The 19,781-nt window shown below is 35.4% G+C and overlaps 1 non-coding gene across 1 annotated transcript; it reads right to left on the bottom strand.

Moving 5' to 3' along the window:
- Positions 1 to 325: 325 nt before the first annotated feature.
- On the bottom strand, positions 326 to 432 carry LOC141675488 (small nucleolar RNA R71). Its single transcript, XR_012556138.1, has one exon. It is a non-coding gene; the product is annotated as a small nucleolar RNA R71 (small nucleolar RNA).
- Between the last annotated feature and the right edge of the window lie 19,349 nt (positions 433 to 19,781).

Genomic DNA, 19,781 nt, shown 5'->3' with positions numbered 1-19,781 from the left:
ACATTCAATCTAGCATTGTCTGGCCAGCTATCACAGCTAATACCTTTGAGATCAAGCCTGACATAATTCAATGGGTGCAGAATTCAATCCAGTTTGGGGGTTCTCCAACTGTCCCAATATGCACATTAGGGATTTTATTGAGATATGCGACACCTTCAAGTTCAACGGTGTTTCTGAAGATGCTGTAAAGCTGAGACTGTTCCCATTCTCACTGAGGGACAAGGCTAAGAGCTGGTTACACTCTCTACCAGCTGGTTCGATTACTACTTGGGAAGATCTTGCTCAAAAGTTTCTCACTAAATTCTTCCCTATGGCAAAGACAGCTGAACTCAGGAATGCTATTACTCAATTTATGCAGTAAACGGGAGAATCACTATGTGAAGCTTGGGAGCGCTACAAGGAGATGCTTAGGAAGTGTCCTCATCATGGAATGCCTGATTGGATGATCATCACTTGTTTTTATAATGGGTTGGGAGCACAGTCCAGACCCATGCTCGATGCAGCATCAGGCGGAGCATTATGGGCAAAGAGCTATAAGGAAGTTTATGATCTAATTGAACTGATGGCTGCTAATGAATATCAGTATCCAACCCAGAGAGGTCCACAGGGCAAGGTAGCTGGAGTTCTTGAAGTGGATATAGCTATAGCTATCACTGCTCAACTAAAGGCGTTGTCTATGAAGATCGATTCTCTAGCTAACTATGGTGTTAAGCAGATAATTAATGTTTGTGAGCTGTGTGCAGGTCCGCATGTGATGGAGCAATGCGCTATATCTGGTGACTCAGCTTAGTTTGTGAGCAACTTTCAGAGATCGCAGCAACCAGTTCCAGACATTTATCATCCTGACAACTGTAATCATCCTAACTTCAGCTGGAGCAATAATCAGAATGCGATGCAACAGCCGTTCTGGCAGTTTGGAAATAAGCTATTCAACCTTCCTCGTTTTCAGCAACAAATTACACCAAAACAACAAACTCATGGTGCATGTCCATCTTCGAATGAAAAATCTGAATTGGAGGATTTGCGGCTTATGTGCAAAAACCAGGCTCTTATATGCCAAGCCAGACTGTTTCTATCAAGACTCTGGAGAACCAAATAGGGCAAATTGCTAATGCATTATTGAATCGACCACCAAGAATGCTTCCTAGTGATACAGAAACAAATCCAGGAAAGAGGGAAGTTGAAGAATAGGTGAACGCCATCACCTTGAGGTCTGGAAAGGTCGCAAGCCCCCAAATTCAACAAGATGAAGAGCCTGAAAAATCTCAAGTTTCAAAAAATGCAGTTGTGGGTGAAGAAGAAGTGCAGAAGGAAGCAGAGGTGGAACCAAGGAAGACTACTGTGGAACACACTCCTCCTGAGGGTAATACAGGGTAGAAACAGATCCATCCTCCACCTCCTTTCTTTAAGAGGTTGTAGAAGAAAAAACTGGATAAGTAGTTTAAGAAGTTTTTAAAGGTGTTCAAGAAACTTCATATCAACATACCTTTCGCTGAAGCTCTTGAACAGATGCCTAGCTATGCGAGGTTTATGAAAGGTATTCTCTCTCGGAAAGTGAAGCTCGATGACTTAGAGACCGTTGCTCTAACGGAGGAATGCAGTGTTGTGCTGCAACAGAAGTTGCCTCCGAAGCTTAAAAATACTGGAAGCTTCAATATTCCTTGCACCATCGGAAACTTGTTGTTCGACTAGTGTTTATGTGATTTGGGAGCTAGCATCAATCTGATGCCCTTATCTATCTTCAAGAAGCTTGGTCTGCCTGATCCGAAACCAACATATATGTCATTACAACTAGCTGACCGTTCCATCGCTTATCCATGAGGTATAGTGGAGGATGTCTTGGTCAAGGTGAATAAACTCATCTTCCCCACTGACTTTGTAATTCTTGATTTCGAGGAAGATAAGAAGTTTCCCATTATCTTGGGAAGATCATTCTTGGCTACAGGCCGAACTATGATCGATGTGCAAAAAAGAGAGCTTTCGATGAAGGTTTACGATCAAAAGGTCACTTTTAATGTGTTCAAGGAAATTAAGTTACCCACAGCTCAAGAGGAGTGCTTTAAAGTAGAGTGGGTCGACTCTGTAGTAAATTCAGAGTCTGAGCAATTGCCAAAGTCAGATACCTTAGAGAGATCCTTAATAGAGGAATCAGTTATTGAAGTTAAAGAAGGAGCAGAGCAATTGCAGGATTTGAATGTACCTCCGTGGATGAGGAAGTTGGATATGCCATTCGATTCTCTTGGGTTAGCAAAGCTAAAAATTTCTCAGGAGCATTTTGAACCTTTTATTCAAGAAGCTCCTACACTTGAGCTCAACCGAATGTCAGATCACTTAAGTTATTCATTCTTAGGTGCGCCCCATGATAAGGGGTTGGGATATATTTTTGATGATGTAGAGAGTGGATGGACGGATATTCCCATGCCTACAGAGGGTTCTTCTCATGTGCAACGGGTAGTTGATAGGACTGGTGTTGGTGATGAGCAGTACAGGCGAGTAATTAGGCGTATGAAGGCCATGCATGACATTCACCGTCGTTTTGCTGCAGATTTGACACAGGCTTTGGGCACTATTTTCTGAGCCACTGGTGTCGAGGTTGCTTGGCCACCTGATCATCCACCCGACGAGGGTGACTCTCCCGCTAATTAGGTATGCCTGAAATCCTTATTATTGCCTTCAATGAGGACATTAAAAATTTTAAGTTTGGGGGTGATAATGTAAGGATTAGTTTGTGTGTGTCCATATAGTTCATATAGATTCATGTTGCATATAGTTGTATTTCATTCGTAGTGTTGCATGATTGTTCATATAGGACATATTTGTTTTTTTTTATGTGATTTCATATAGTTGCATTTGCATGCATATTTAGCATGATCCCTTAAGATGAACTATGCTATTTGATAAGTTGATGTTGATTTGAGTGTGGTGATGATGAATAGAGGGATGTTTAAGCCCTAATGAATTGATTTGCATGCCAGAAACAAATATTTTCACAAAGTCTTATAGGGTTGCTTTTGATCTAGATCATGATCATACCTGTTTGTTGTTGAGATTTAATCACTTGGTTATATTTAGAATTTGTGATATTCTCGTAATGACGTACAAACACTGATTTTTAAACTGGAGAAAAGCTTGGATTTCATTGCTAGTTGTTGTAAGGCTAGGCGTCAAATGGCTAGTAGCCGGCTCATTTTTTTATGAGTAGTCTAGGGTTGAATGAGATGGAGCGAAACGCACTCATTCAGAAATTATTGAAAAAAAAAAGAGAAAAAAAGTATGTGTTTATGCATAATTGATCAAGAGTGAGCTCTTTAATACTCGAGTTATTAAGTTCTAGGGGACTTTGTGCCTAGTGACCTAAGGCTTTTATAGTCTGGGATCCGCTAACCTAACGCTCGCTACATGGGTATTATTGCATAAGTTTTTTGGGACCTCATTCATTGCACGGTCAAATAAGCATCTTTGTTATGTGTTCAATAATAGTGTGAATCCTTGTATAACTCTAGTAGAAAGGAGGTGTTGTGAGTCATAATGCATTTATTGTCTATTCTGTTTATAAACTTTGATTGTTTCGATGATAGATAAGTTATGGTTATTGATCTAGTATCGAGAGATATCGGTTAAGCATTCACACACGCACATTTCTGGTTTGTGAGTTGGTTTGTGGGATTTATTCGAACTCTATTTTAAGTCATTGCATTCTTAGAGGCATTGGCTTATTCATTTGGTGATGGTTATTCTGAGGGGATCTATTGCATTATCATTTAGTTGCATTCACTTAGTTGCATTCATGCATTAGGTTTGTTTTGTAGTTTTGAGTCTGTTTATGCTTGAGGACAAACATCGATTCAAGTTTGGGGGTGTGATAACTGGATTTTATATCCACTTGGAACGCTTTATTACAATCTTAAATTGGTATTTTGGACTCAAGTTGTTGGTATTTTGATGTGATTTTATGTTATTGCATTTCAAGTATCAGTTAAATGAAGAAAGGAGCTTTTAAAGGAAATATGATGAAAAGTGATCAGATTTGGAAGCCAAGGCCATTGCCAAGTTGTAGAGAATCTCGTTAGCTTCGCGTGGGCAGTTGAATCGGCTAATTCTGACGAGTAGAACTCAAGTTAGGGCCAAAATAAGATTCATCAGAATTTTCCAGAAAGGCTGCAGGCGCCCGCCTGCTGGTGCTGATTTCGCTGAAAAACCCTATTTGAGTGGAATTTGACGATTTTAAGGGTCCAGGTCCAATATGGGCTTATATATACTTAAAAAAAGGGTTTTCATCATTCGGGAAGATTGGGATACCAAGGAGAAGACCTAGAAGCACAGAACAACTCCGAAAAAGAAGATCTTATTTTTAACTTGTGATTCTTTAAATTAGTTGTAACTTTAGATGCTCGTTTTCGTTCTTGTTGAACCTATATCTCGTTTATTTGTACTTTAATTATTATTCAGTTTATTAAGACCTTGTTTATACCATGCTTTCATTGGAACCCATGGTGACGATGAGTTCGATTATGAACTAATCGTTATTATGGGATTCTAGCGGATTTACTTATGGATTTCAATAATTAATTTGTTTCGATATCTTGGTGTGTGGTGATTGATTGATATCCTAGTATTGGTTGTGCTTATTCGTCTTATGTGCGTAGCTAACATATAAGATAACGTGTTAATCTCTATTGAAGCGACAGTGAATATAGAGGTTTAGAACTTGCCATGCTAGCATAGGTTCATGTATTTGTTATGCATGATTCGTAGGTAATTTTAACCATTTTTCTTGCCCTATATAATCACGATATATAACTTGTGCAGTAAACCGTTATATTTTCAATTCTTATAGATATATAAGGACTAAGCATAATTGGTGTCTATTCAACTTCTATCTCTTTTGTGGATGCTTGATAGTAGGGTATTCGTACAACGAAAGTTGGCGTTTACTAGTTTCGTGTTATCTGATTAGTGTCATCATCATTACATGCTAAGGTTAAGAATAATAAGATTATTGAATGAAGTATTTAATGAAGTTAGAATCCCATATTTGTCATACATAGTAAATCAACCTCAATTCTATTAGTTAATGTTATTTAGTATAATTTCTTAGTTTAATGAAAACCCAATTTGTTATTTGTCTTAGCATTGAGCGATAACCATACATTGTTGCATAGGTGCATAAATTGAACTTAACCTAAACCAGTCTCTGTGGGAACGAATCTGATTTATATCTTATACTACTTGCGAACGCGTATACTTGCGTGAATATTAGCGCGTGTTTTCACCCAAACCCGGGTTAGAAGTTTGGGGTTCACAATACACATACAATATATAACCCTGTATATAAAATACTATAAGCAATGACCCTTCTTTACACAACCACGGATTGCAACAGGTTAAAGTACGAAAACAAGCCACAACTTTAACATTTATTACATCGTACCAAATCTCAACTAGTTTAACTTACAACTGCTAACAAAATTATTCTTACAATCTTGCATAGTTCAACTACAATGAAAAGCTCCTGCTAGCTCGATCCAATTCAACCTGAAATCCTAGCTCGCACACTGGACTGGAAAACCTCGCTATCAATCATTTCCTTTTTAACTGTAGAATACATAAATAGATTCGCAAGAGTGAGCAAACCAGCTCAGCAAGTCAAAATAACAATAACTGAGGTTAAACAATGATCAACTGAGATGATTTAGAGGAATCAAGTTTCTTGTTAATCAAAATTAGAATTGGATATTCATTTTAAATTTTAAAACCAAGGTTAGGTTGCTGATCAGTCACGCACTAACCCCGAGCAAGGCACACGGCTCTACTCTGTAAACTGGATCCAAGGCTCACATTGGCCTAATTCGACCATGAATCTGGTCTGACCACGAATCTGGTCCACAAAAAGAAAACTATCCAATTCTAAAACAATTCAATATGATAAACATTGTAATTCAATAAAACAGAATCATGATTAACATTGATAAAATATTTATCTCAAAGTATAAAGCAATTCATGAGTATCACCGGGGTATATCAAGGTTTATATATGAAAAACGGTTTCAGGTCAATTGAAAAATCAGGTATTATATGAACAATGTTTCAACGATTATATAAGGTGTGGACCTTTGGTGTCACAAGGTATTATAAGGTATATAAGTTTCCGTATGTTCAAGTAATTATATCTCAGTGTTTGGTATATGGTGTATATGTATTTGTGAGGTGGTATCGTATTTGTATGGTTTAATCTCTGGGAAATCAACAATCGGTGGTTTACAAAGAATAAGGCTTACAGCTCAAATATCAAATGATATGATCAGGGTTTAGGGTTAAGCAACTCAACTATCACATGCTAACATTGGATATAACTCAGGTATATTTAAAGCATTTGCAATATAAAACATGAACATCAGGGTATACTTGCAATATATCTCGAGAAGGTTAAAGAATACTTACCTTATCATAAATGATTCCAACTTCACTTGCACTCGTCTAACGATTCTATTCAACAACCACTTGTCTACTTTTCTATGCCTCATTTCTATTCATTGATCACTTGCTTTCTTTTTCTACACCTCGGTTCTATTTGTTAATATTTTGCTTTCCTTTTCTTCGCCTCATTTCCTCTACTAAGCATCACAAGTATCTATCAATACTCAATCTCATATTATTCTAATCGTCACATAGATGTCATAAGCTTTTATCTACCCTTCGTTTCACCAAAATCCGACGTACGGATTGAAAGTTATGATTTATACAGTCAAACAATAAACACATAGCCATATAACACATTAACCATATAGCACATAGCACATAGCACGCAAGGTATTCGACAAAAATAATTTTTCAAAGAAGGTTCGGGGTTAAAATGATTTTTCTGGTATTTAATACGAATTTTTAAACATTTTTTGAAATTAAAACGGGTCGTTGAATCATTTATAAACAATTAACAGGGTTCGGATACCCGAATTTGACTTTAAAATCATTTTATAATAATTATCGAGCCTTGAAAACAATTTATAATAATATTTTAAAACTTGAAACTATTTTTCAGAATTTTTAAATCAAAATAAATAATTAAATCTAATTAAATAATCAATTAAAATTAATTAATAACTAATCAAATCAATTAATCAATTAATATTTAAATTAATTGAATAATTAAATAATTAATTATCAACTAAAATTAATTAATTAAATAATTTAGATTCATTTTCGAAATTTAAATAATGAATTTTGGAATTTAAAATAATTAAAACTGATTTTTTGAAATAAATTAAATAGAAATATGATTTCTGAAAATAATTATAAAAAGAAATACCATTTTTGAAAATCATTAAAACAGAAATTAGGTTTTTGTGAATTTTTAAAACTAAAATATGGAGTTTACAAGTTTTTGTAAACTACAGGGATCAAACGGTGATTGTTACCGTGTTCTCCCCCCAACACAGCGGCTCCGGCGGCGGCCATTAGCGCCCGCCGCCGCTTCTGAGCTCGCCGGAAACCTCCATACGCGCCTAAAACGGTCCAATCAAGTGCAGATTACGAGTTTACAATCCCCACAATCGATTTTAACAATCTATTTCTACAAACAAACACCGGGTTGTCCAGATTTTTGGTCGAAAAATCAAGAACACCGCCGACCTTTCTTTTTCCAGCCATGTCGATCCAGTTATCTTCTGTTAATCATATATATACCAATCGAATCCTTGTTTCACGATCTATCTATTGATGTAATCAATTCAATCTAATAACCCTTAACAAAAAAACGCCTAAAAATCAATTGAAAACATTCATACTATATATACACCCTAATTTAACTAATTCGAGAATCAAACTCACTTTTCTATATGTTATTGAACTCCAAATTCAGCATATAATATACCAAAATGATTATAATCAAATTATCTACAACATGCAATCATCAAATCATACAAACAACATCAAACTCAAAAATTCATAATTTAATTCAAAATAGTTCAAAAATAAATAAAAATATAGAAAATACTGGATGATTCTGCAGGTATATGGATTACAGATTCTGAAAGTACTCTTCAATACCTTCACTTTGGTTACTTGAACTCCAAAAGCGGATATCGATAACGCCTTGAAATTTGGGTTTGATTACCAAGAACACTATGAATTTAGGGGTTTTCTCTGAAAATTTATATATTGAACGGTTTGCAAATGATTATCTGTATAAAATAAAATACGATAAAGGCTATTTATATTTACGGAATATTGGTACCCCATTGAATCATATCGGATATAAAATATAATGTTAAATTAATAAAATAGATCCAAATCGGTACCGCTTTTAGGATAATTATCCAAAACTAAGCATTTTGTAAATAAAGACTTGGTCTCAGCGCTTTGGTTACACGAATTACGAGAAGATAATATAATAGTTTAGTCAAAATATCCCGTTTCTCGAAAGTACAGGTTTTATCGATTTACCGAAACGAATATTGTATCGAAAATTTTGTGTCGGGACCAGCCCAGGGAAAACTGTACTCCGGATCGAAAAAGTCAAAACATGGAAAATGCTCGGAATATTGCAATTAGGTTAGGAAGGAGTTTTCTCGAGACTTTCGGGTTGTAAAAACTTAAAAACGGTTGAAGTCGGTTGGTTCCCGATTATACAAAATAATTTAGAATACTCGGAAAAATAATTTATTAAATCCATAAATCATTTATAAAATCATATAATAACCTAAAAATTTATAAAAAAAATATCAAAATTATCTATACTTTAATTTGGACTTATAAAATTAAGATATTCAAATTTTATCATATTTAAACATCCAAAGACAGATACCACTTAACAAATAATTCATAAAAAAATCCAAATAATAATCACATAATAGTTATTTATTGATAAAAATAATTACACGATATATCCCGGATATTACAAGTATCATGAAGATAGAATACTCAAGGACAAACATATAACTCAATGTGATCCAATAAGCTACAGAATTGTCAAATGTGTGTGTATACAAGTTTCAAATGAGTAAATCTTGCTTTGGTCGACCAAGGAACATTCTCCTAAACGTCATATATTAAACAACCGTGGGAGTAATTCATACTCACTGGTTTGGGAAAAAAACCTAAATAAATAAAAAACAACACAAAGTGCAGTAAAATCAACAACCTTAAATTAAAATAAAAAGCAAGTTGATACGAGGTGAGGGTACTTATTAGTCAACCTCGAATAAGGTAACTCACACACACACAAACACACATATTTCTAGTGTACAAGTACAAACTGTCCACTCCTCTCACCATCCACATCATAATCAGCTCCGGCAAAGTCGCTTTCGGTAACCTAAATCTCCAAACATCAATCGACAGCTTATCAACACAATAATCTTCAATAATTCAAAAGTGTTGTCGGTTGTAATAACCTGAAAAATTTAAAAGATGTGAACCGATTAAAATTAAACAATTATTTGTGTCTTACATATCCAATTACGCTAAGAAGGGAAATGAAAAATTGATAAATGAAAATAAATTTGAAAAGAACTTACAAATTGCACATGAACGGAGCTATAATTTTCGACAAAAATACCATATCAACTTTAATTTCAACTAATTAACACAAACCAACCAAATTGCAATTAACAGAAGTTAGGGTTTCGCCTAATTGAAAATTGACCATCTCTTTTCAATTTAGGGTTTTAGTGTGAAGAGAAAAGCTAGGGGTTGTGTGTTTGTATGTGGATCTCTGAGGGTGGGTTTTGAGAGAGCCGGGGGGGGGGGGAAAGAGGGGTGGGAGAGGCGGGGAGAGAGTATTGAGAAAAGAGGGGGAAAGTCGGGGGGAAATGAAAAAATAAAAGGGGGTAAGTTTTTCTAAGTAGGGGGAAAGCATGGGCGAGAGAGATTCGCGTGTTATTTTAATTTTTTAAAAAGTGATTGAGACATCGGTTTTAATAACTGGTGTGTATAAACTAATATAACATCGATTCTAGTAAAGCTGATGTTAAATGGGTGATGTCTACCCACTGTCTTCTTGTAGTGGGTCCTAACTCTCAACTATGTAACCCAACCATCTATCACTTATCATCTCTTCTATATATTAAAAGAGGACTAGGGGCAAATTGAGCCATTTTATTTTATGGCTGTGAAATTACGATTTTGCCATTTTATGTTAAAAATGATAAAAATGTCATCCTTACACAATTTTAGTTAAAAATAAGTAGAATTAGTGTATCCACTAGAAATCGAACCCACTTATTTATTTTATGTCGCTACCATATGTGCTACATAACATTTTGAGTTCATTTTAAAAAAATTATTAGATAAGTCATATTCTCTCTTTTTATCAAATTTTCTTTTTATAAATTTAATTTTTGAGTAAATAAAATACTGATTTATATTATTTATTGATGTCACTCCATTTTTTTAATTTATTTATTATATTTCTATATATTAAAAGAGTAATAGGGGAAATTGAGTCATTTTAATGGCTGTGAAATTACGACTAGGAAACGAACCTCATACCTCCTACTTATTAATTTTATGTCACTACCATATGTTCTACATAACATTTTGAGTTAATTTTAAATTTTTTAAAATAAGCCATTTTAATGACTGTGAAATTACGATTTTGCCCTTTTATGTTAAAAATTTATAAATATGACATCTGAAAGGCATATGTCATAGCCTACTCGTTTATTCGAGTATTTAACTCAACTCAAATAAGAATGTAATAAGTAAATAGTGGATCAAGCATCAGAGAGATCTCACAAAGTAACATCTGTCAAAGAATAAAGGAACATTGTTCATCTGCAGACTTGAAGATTCACTGGAAGAAGTTCAAGAATTTGATCATGCCTTAGTGATATAAATCAAGATCGTGGATTTAATCAAGTGACAGAGATCTCGTCAAGGTATCATTTATTACAAGGATTCAATCAGAACAACAAAGTCAAGACATGAAGAAACGTCACGAAAGTTAGTCACTCATGAACCAGACAGTACATCGAGTGTCAGCATTGAAGTGGCGGAATTGATTCATAAGTCTCAGTGACTTTCAGAAGATTGTCAGAAGAATGGATGCTGCTCAGGGTTAGTATTAATTCTCTATTAATTAATTAAGTCATATAATTTAATTAAGAAAATAAATTATATCTGCAAGGATTAATTTATTGATTAATTGAATTAAATTGATTAATTAATTTAGAATTAATATTAAGGATTTTCAGAATGTTAATTGATTAAAATCTGTGATAATTCTAAATAAGACAACTGATTGTACTAGTATGACAATCGGTATGACAATTGATAGTCATACCGAATGTCATGCTAATTCAGTTGATTGTATTGATAGAATTATTATTTAGATTAAAATCAATTATTAATTCAGTAAAACAATTTCATTTGAACTAATATGACAATCGGTATGACAATCAATAGTCATACCGAAAGTCTTGCTAGTTCATTTTAATTGTCTTGCTAGCTCTAATAGATTGTCTCACCGAAAGTCTTTCAAGCTAAAAAGGATTGTCATTCCAGTTCTTTTTCTCTCGGTTGGATTGTTAAATAGAAGCAGAAGCAGCAATTCAAAATATCAATCAATCATACAGAACAAGAGAACACAGCAGAGAACAAAAGAAAAATATTTCATCATCCATCTGCTTATTCAAGATCAAATATTCTAGTTTGTTAATGTTAAATCCAAACCACTAGAATTACTTATCTTGTTCTTGTATATCTATCTAGCGGATTAAAATCCCTAGAACTTAATCTCAAATCGCTTTTAGCATTTGATCTTTTAATTACAAAAATAGAAAAAGTTCATGTCGAATTTATTCTAAATTTGTAATAATTGATTTGAGATTAATCCCTTGTAACCGATACCGTAGTTGTAACACCTTTCAAGTTTAATAAAAGTTTTATTTAACTTGAATTTTGTTTCACAATTTTATTCCGCATTTTATTCGACGAAACGGTATTGTTTGCATTCAACCCCCCCTTCTACAAACAAATTGGGACCTAACAATTGGTATCAGAGCCTTCTGATTAACGTACAAATCAAGATCCTAGACTTTTGTGCTTCTTTCACTTCTTGAATTTTTATTCACTCAAAAATTCATAATGACTACACAAAAAGTTGGAACCGTTAAAATTCCACTTTTCGATAAAGAAAATTATGTGATGTGGAAGAAGAAGATGCTACTGTTTTTACAGGTTGCTAATCCCAAATATTTGCAAGTGTTGAAGAAGGGTCCAAAAATTCCTATGGTTATTGAACCAGAGGTAATAGAGAATGATGTGGTGATCACCAAAGCGAGAACTTATGTGAAGGATCCTGAGGACTTCTCTCCTGCTGAAATAGAAGAAGCTTCCCTGGATGCTAGCCTTCAATTAATCTTAGTAGATTCCCTTAATCCCCTAATGAACAGACATGTGATGAATTGTAAAGATTCTAAACATATCTGGGAAACTATTGAGATTATTAATGAAGGCACAGAGGAAGTTAGGGAGAACAAACTAGAAATCCTAACCTCTGAGTATGAATACTTTAAATCCAATCCAGGAGAAGGAATCACTGAAGTGTTTGAGAGGTACAATGCATTGATCAACAACCTGAACATTAATGGTAAATACTATTCCATCAGGGAGGTCAATAAAAAGTTCCTTTTAACACTGCCAACTCATCTCGAACATAGAATCACTGCCATAAGAGAAGCAAGAGATCTGAGTGAGATTTCTTTGGAAAGGCTATATGGTGTGTTAAAGACTTATGAGTTGGAGCAGATTCAGCAGAAGGAAGTTTACGGGAAAGGAAGAGTGGTCAGCACGTCTACTGCTCTGGTAGCTGATGAACAACAACAACAACCACTATATCAACAACAATCTCAACAGTCAGATAGAATGGTACAGTCTTCCAAGGTTGAAGATAATGTGATAGTAGCAGAATTTGATTCTCCTACTACAAATCAATCAGGAGATGATTATTATTCCTTGGAAGAACTGGAGCAATTGGAGGATGAGTCAATGGCCCTGATTGTCAAGAGATTCTCAAATGTCAGATTCAAAAGGAATCCCAAGTTCAAGTACAAGTCCAACTACAACAGATTCCAGAAAGGTGGATCTTCATCCTCTAACACCAGCAGTGGTGGGTATAAAACAGGGATGGTTGATCGAAGCACCATTCGATGCTTCAACTGTAATGAGTTGGGACACTTTGCCACAGAATGCAGGAAGCCAAAACAAGCAAGGAAGAACTCTTACGATTCTAATCAGAAGAGTAAATCTGAAAGGGCGTACCTGGCAAAGGGAAGAAGCTGGGATGATACTGACAGTGAAGATGAAGAAGTTGGGAATCTTGCTCTCATGGCTAGTGATGCAAGCACCTCATCGTCAAGAAAAGAGGGCATTAAACAGGTACAACCGGTAGTGTGGATTCTTGACAGTGGATCGTCAAGACATATGACCGGAGATAGAGCCCTGCTATCAAATGTGGTTGAGAAAGCTGGCCCAGTGGTTACCTTTGGAGATAACAACAAAGGTTTAACGGAGGGATATGGCTGTTTGCAAGCTGGAAATGTTATCATTGAAAATGTATATCTTGTGCAAGGACTTGAACACAATCTGCTTAGCATTAGTCAGTTCTGTGACAACGGCTACAATGTTTTATTCGACAAGCTGAAGTGTCAGATTCTGCACAAGAAAAGTGAAAAACCCTCCTTAATGGGAATACGGAAAGGAAATCTGTTCGTAGCTGACATGAACTCTGGAAGCAATCTTGAAGTCAATTGTTTCTATGCAAAAGCATCGTCAAATGAGAGTTGGCTATGGCACAAGAGACTTTCCCACCTCAATTTCAAGACAATGAATTCTCTTGTCAAAAGAGAATTGGTAAGAGGTCTGCCTCAGCTGGAATTCTCTCCAGAAGGACTATGTGAGGCTTGCCAGAAAGGAAAGTCAAAGAAAGCAAGTCACAAAGGCACTGACACATCTTCCATAACTGGTGTTCTGCAATTATTGCACATGGATTTATTTGGTCCAGTTAATATCCTTTCTATGTCAAAGAAGTGTTACTGTCTTGTGATAGTTGATGACTATTCCAAGTATACGTGGGTTTTATTTCTTCACTCTAAGGATGAAACACCACAAGTTGTGATTGATCATATCAAGATGATTGAGTTAGATTCTAACGTCCCTGTTAGAGCAATAAGGTCAGATAATGGAACAGAATTCAAGAATGCACTTCTAAATGGATTCTGTACAGACAAAGGGATTACCAGACAATTTTCAGCTCCTAGAACCCCTCAGCAAAATGGAGTGGTAGAAAGGAAGAATCGTACATTGATTGAAGCTGCAAGAACGATGTTAAATGAATCAGGTCTTCCAATGTACTTTTGGGCTGAAGCTGTCAATACTGCATGTTATACTCAGAATCGAACTCTAATCAACAAAGACTTCATGAAAACTCCTTATGAGATTTTGAATGAACAGAAACCTTCTATCAAATACTTTCATGTATTTGGTGCCAGATGCTTCGTGCTCAAGGATGGAGATGATCGTCGTGGTAAGTTCGAGGCAAAGGCATATGAGGGTATTTTTGTTGGATATGGAAGAAGATCATATAGAGTGTATATCATTGATCAACACAAAGTAACTGAAAGTGTCAATGTTACATTTGATGACACTAAACTCCCTAGTATCCAAACTGAAGATCCTTCTGAGAAACTGAAGTTTGATGATACGTCAGATTCAGAGTCAGAACATGGTCAAGAACCTGAGGTTGTTGCTGTTGAAGAACCTGTTAATCCTGATAATACTCAAGGTAATAGTGATGGAAACTCTGGAAACAATGGAGATACCACTGCTACTGACGGAGAATCTTCAAGTCAACATGGCAACAACTCAGGGGGAGATGCTGAAGGATCATCTAGTAGGACACAACTTCACAATGAATTTCAAGGCGAATCATCAAGATCAAATCTTCCAAGACAGACTGTCTGGAATAAAGCTCATCCTTTTGAGTTGATTATTGGTGATCCAGATGTTGGAGTCAGAACTAGACGTGCTACTCAAAATGAGTGTCTGTTCTCAGGATTTCTTTCTGAGATGGAACCTAAGAAAATTGAAGAAGCACTGACTGATCCAGATTGGGTGATTGCTATGCAAGATGAACTCAATCAGTTTGAAAGTCAACAAGTCTGGAAACTGGTACCTAGGCCTGTACACAAGAAAGCTGTTGGTACAAGGTGGGTATTCAGGAATAAACTAGATGAAGATGGTGTGGTTACAAGAAACAAGGCAAGACTGGTAGCTAAAGGGTATTCTCAAGCTGAAGGTATTGATTATGATGAAACCTATGCTCCAGTGGCTAGACTTGAGGCCATCAGGATATTTCTGGCATTCGCAGCATTTTCAAACTTTAAAGTTTATCAAATGGATGTCAAGAGCGCCTTTCTGAATGGAAAGCTGGATGAAGAGGTATATGTAGAGCAACCTCCTGGTTTTGAAGATCCAGATCATATGGATTTTGTCTTCTTTCTTTTCAAGGCTATCTATGGGCTAAAACAGTCACCAAGAAAATGGTATGACACTCTCTCTGAATTTCTTATTGAAAATAGCTTTATTAGAGGTGTCATAGACAAAACTCTCTTTTCTAAAAAACATAAGAATGATACTATATTAGTCCAAGTCTATGTGGATGATATAATATTTGGGTCTACTAATGATAATCTCTGTAAGAGATTTGCTAAGTTAATGCACAGCAAGTTTGAAATGAGCATGATGGGAGAGCTGAAGTTCTTTCTTGGATTACAAGTAAATCAAAGGTTAGATGGAACATTTATTTGTCAATCCAAGTATCTCAAGGAACTCCTCAAAAAATACAATCTAGAGGATTCTGCATCAGCAAGGACTCCATCAACTACAGCTGTCAAGCTTGGACCATGTGAAAACTCCATTAAGGTAGATGTCACAAGCTACAGAGGTATGATTGGCTCGTTACTCTATCTTACTGCAAGTAGACCAGATATTATGTATGCTACATGTTTATGTGCAAGGTTCCAAGCGGATCCTAGAGATATTCATCTCGTTGCTGTTAAACGAATCTTAAGATATCTTAAGGGAACACCAAATCTAGGTATTTGGTACCCTAAAGAATCTGGTTTTAACCTTGTCGGATATACAGATTCAGATTATGCAGGAAGTGTTGTTGATAGGAAAAGCACCTCAGGAAGTTGTCAATTCTTAGGAAGCAGGCTAGTCTCATGGTACAGCAAGAAACAGCAAACAGTTTCCAACTCAACGGCCGAGGCTGAATATATTGCTGCTGGAAGCTGCTGTGCTCAGATCTTGTGGATTAGGAACCAACTACGAGACTATGGCTCTGTATTAAACAAGATTCCTATTTTATGTGACAATACAAGTGCAATAGCCATCACCAACAACCCTGTGCAGCACTCGAGGACAAAGCACATTGACATCAGGTATCATTTTATTAGAGAGCACGTCATGAATGGTACTGTTGAACTATTTTTTGTTCCAACAGAAGAACAAATAGCAGATATTTTCACTAAACCACTTGACGAATCCACATTTACCAGATTAGTTGGTAAATTGGGCATGTTAAATAGTTTTAGTGATTAATTTAATTAATATCTGGAATCTGTTCTTGAATGAATTTACAAATGAATTTTTCATAAATGAAAAATTCATTTGCAAATTTATTTTATCATTTTATCATATTTCTTGCTTATTTCTATGTAATATATATATTATCTTATCTATGTTATTTACTCTACTTGTTAATTTAAAATATCTCAGAATATTTTATTTCCTCTAAAGATATTTTTCTATGAATTTTATTTGCTAAAATTCAACAGAAATCTATTTTTGGAATAAAAATAATTAATTCTGAAATATTGTCTTTGTCTCTGTGAAAATTTTAAGTGTTTATTTCAGTTGTACTATTTTGAAATATAGCTTCAGTACATAATTAGAAGTCTGTACATATTTATTTTATTTTTCTACTGCAAAGACAATCGGCAAGACAATTAAAATTGTCTTGCTGAAAATCATTTCAGTACACATGTAAATATAAATCTGTTAATGCTTATTTTATCTTATTCTAGAAAGACAATCGGCAAGACAATTGAAATTGTCTTGCTGAAAGTCATTTTAGTAATAATGATTGCTTATTTTAAAATCAGATTAATTTTATAACTGGCAAGACAATCGGTATGACTATTGATTGTCATGCCAGTAATAAAATTAATATCAGAATTATATTGTTTTATTTGGTACTGGTATGACAATCGGTATGACTATCAGATTATCATACCAGTTATTTATTTTTATTTGTTTATTTTCCTTCTTTTTGCCTGGTATGACAATCGGTATGACAATCCCGGATTGTCATACCAGCTGTTATATAAAGGCATGTGCTGTGTTGTTTTAAACCATTTTAATCATAACAGTTCAGTTCAAAAAATTTGAACAGTTTTTCACTCCTCTTTTTCTCTCTTCTCTCTCCTCGAACAAGAACCAAACCAAAAACCTGTTATTTCCTTGCTCGAGTTTTCACTCAGCAAACAAAATCATCACTTTGTGATATATACATACAAGTATTTACATAAAGAGGTGCTGTTGAAATTTTCTTAAAAAATAAAAATTATTATAAAAAACGCAAAATCAAATAAAAATCAGTTTGCCCCTTCAAATTCCATTTGTGTTATTGAATTTGAACCTTTTATTTTAATTTTAATTTCTGATTTGTGTCTTTTGGTTTGTCAAAACTGTGTTTGTGAGTTAAGAATTTTAACGAGATACATTTCTGTCTAAATTTTTCGATTATAATTAATTTAATTCGAATTATTAAATTAATTTAATTAATTCAAATTTTCTTAATATTATTCTTAAAAATTCTGAAAAGCTTGTGTCTTATTATTATTCTTTAAAAAATGGCTCTCAATTTCTAAATTGTCGCGCATAATCAGGTTGGTTATTTTAATCCGGAAAAATGTGATGTTGAAAAATTTAAGCCTTGGATTAGATTTTTAAATGATCATTCGATTGTTAGCTCTGCTATTAAATCAAATATGATTTTAAACGTCGATCTACTTAGACTGATTTGCACAACTTCTAATGTGGCCGATGATTCAAAATCTTTTTCATTCATCATCGCAAACACACAGTATGTAGTTGATGAAACAGTCGTCAATCGTGCGTTAAATTTTCCACTAGACACTTTCTGTAATTTACCCTCTGAAAATGATATCACAAATTTTTTCAATGCCATTCACTATCAGGGGGTGATCAATTTAACCAAACTTTCTAAATCAAATTTGGTGTCTGAATGGGATATATTCTTCGATACACTTTCCAAAGTGTTTGCCAACTGCACAAAATCTAATTTTCATAACATTACTTCCACCCTGCAGTATATTGGTCTTGCGGTTGTTTTCAATCAAAGGATCAATTTTGGCAAACTACTTTTTCCCATTCTCTTGAGACGTCTAACTTCTGCTTTACGTGATCATTCTACAAATCGTAGGGTATCATGTTACTATGCTCGTTTTCTTATGCTTATAGCAGATCATCTACTCACCCCTGAACACAAAGCACTTTTTGCTAACTCTGCTGTAACCGAACCCCCACCAGTTAGCAAAAAGATTTACACTCGTCAAGACACAACCTTCAAATTTATGCAAGTACCAGTACTTGTATCTGCTTTCATGGCCAATTATATTCCCTTGCCTATTTTTAATCTACCCGGCCATGAACAGCAACCTCAACCTCCAGTGGTTCAAGCCACCCAGGCTCTTCCATTACAGGTAGTAACTCCTCACTCTCACTCTCTTCCTACTTCTGTTAACAGACCCTCAGTGGTTGATAGGGCTGACCATGAAGTTGTAGAACCACAGCTTCAATCCCAGGTCATAGAGCCAAACACAGAGTCTCATTCTATCTCACCCTCTCCCCCACTGTCTAAAATGTTACCCAGAAGATTACTAGGAAGTAGTACAATGTCAAATATGAGTGAACCCTCAGCTCTGCCTCCTCCTAAGAAAAGAAAAACCTATTCTGAGGCATCTGAAAGCCCATCCTTGTCCTCCCAACAGGACATGGACTTTGAAATGGCCAATGAACAGTTACTAGAGGCATTCTCTCAACAGGATGCATCTATTGAAATTCGCCATAGGGCCATGGCATCTTGTACTGAGTCAAGCACAATTCCATTACTCACAATGGAACCATACACTTCCCCAGATCATACTCAGGACACACAGCGAGGAGTGCACGTAGAGTCGGTTACAGTGCCTGCCATAGTTACGGCAGAAGAGCAGTCACATGCTTCAGAGGGAAAATCTGACTCTCCGCCATCTTTAATAGAGTCATTTTCTCCCCTCCCAGATCCAACAACTCTGGCTGCCTTATGGGATTCTCCACTCGCAGATTTATCTGGAGAAAGTGGAGGGCAACTCGGTCAATCTATCCCTGAAGCAATTCAGACATCTATTCCAAAAGATTTGATAGCATTGACTGAGGATCGGGACTCGCGAATTCCCATTGCACCACCACTGACCTCTCTTGAAGAGGCTAGGGTGATTTTTAATGCAGGTACACAAGAACAGCAATTGGAAGACTCCTCACGAGCAATCATATTGAGAGAAACACATGCACGTGAGATGAGTGAACCAAACACGAGTGAACTTCAGGTGAGAGCACACACAGACACTGATAATGTCAACTTGTTAGCTCAGATTGCTGCCCTGAAAGAAGAACTTGCTAAAAGTCAAGCTGAAGCTCAAGCATTCAAAGCACAA

Source organism: Apium graveolens, chromosome 7 (assembly GCF_009905375.1).
Source record: "Apium graveolens cultivar Ventura chromosome 7, ASM990537v1, whole genome shotgun sequence".
NCBI classification, from domain to species: domain Eukaryota; kingdom Viridiplantae; phylum Streptophyta; class Magnoliopsida; order Apiales; family Apiaceae; genus Apium; species Apium graveolens.
Note: the sequence above shows the minus strand (reverse complement) of the source record. Positions and strands in the feature narration are given on the sequence as shown.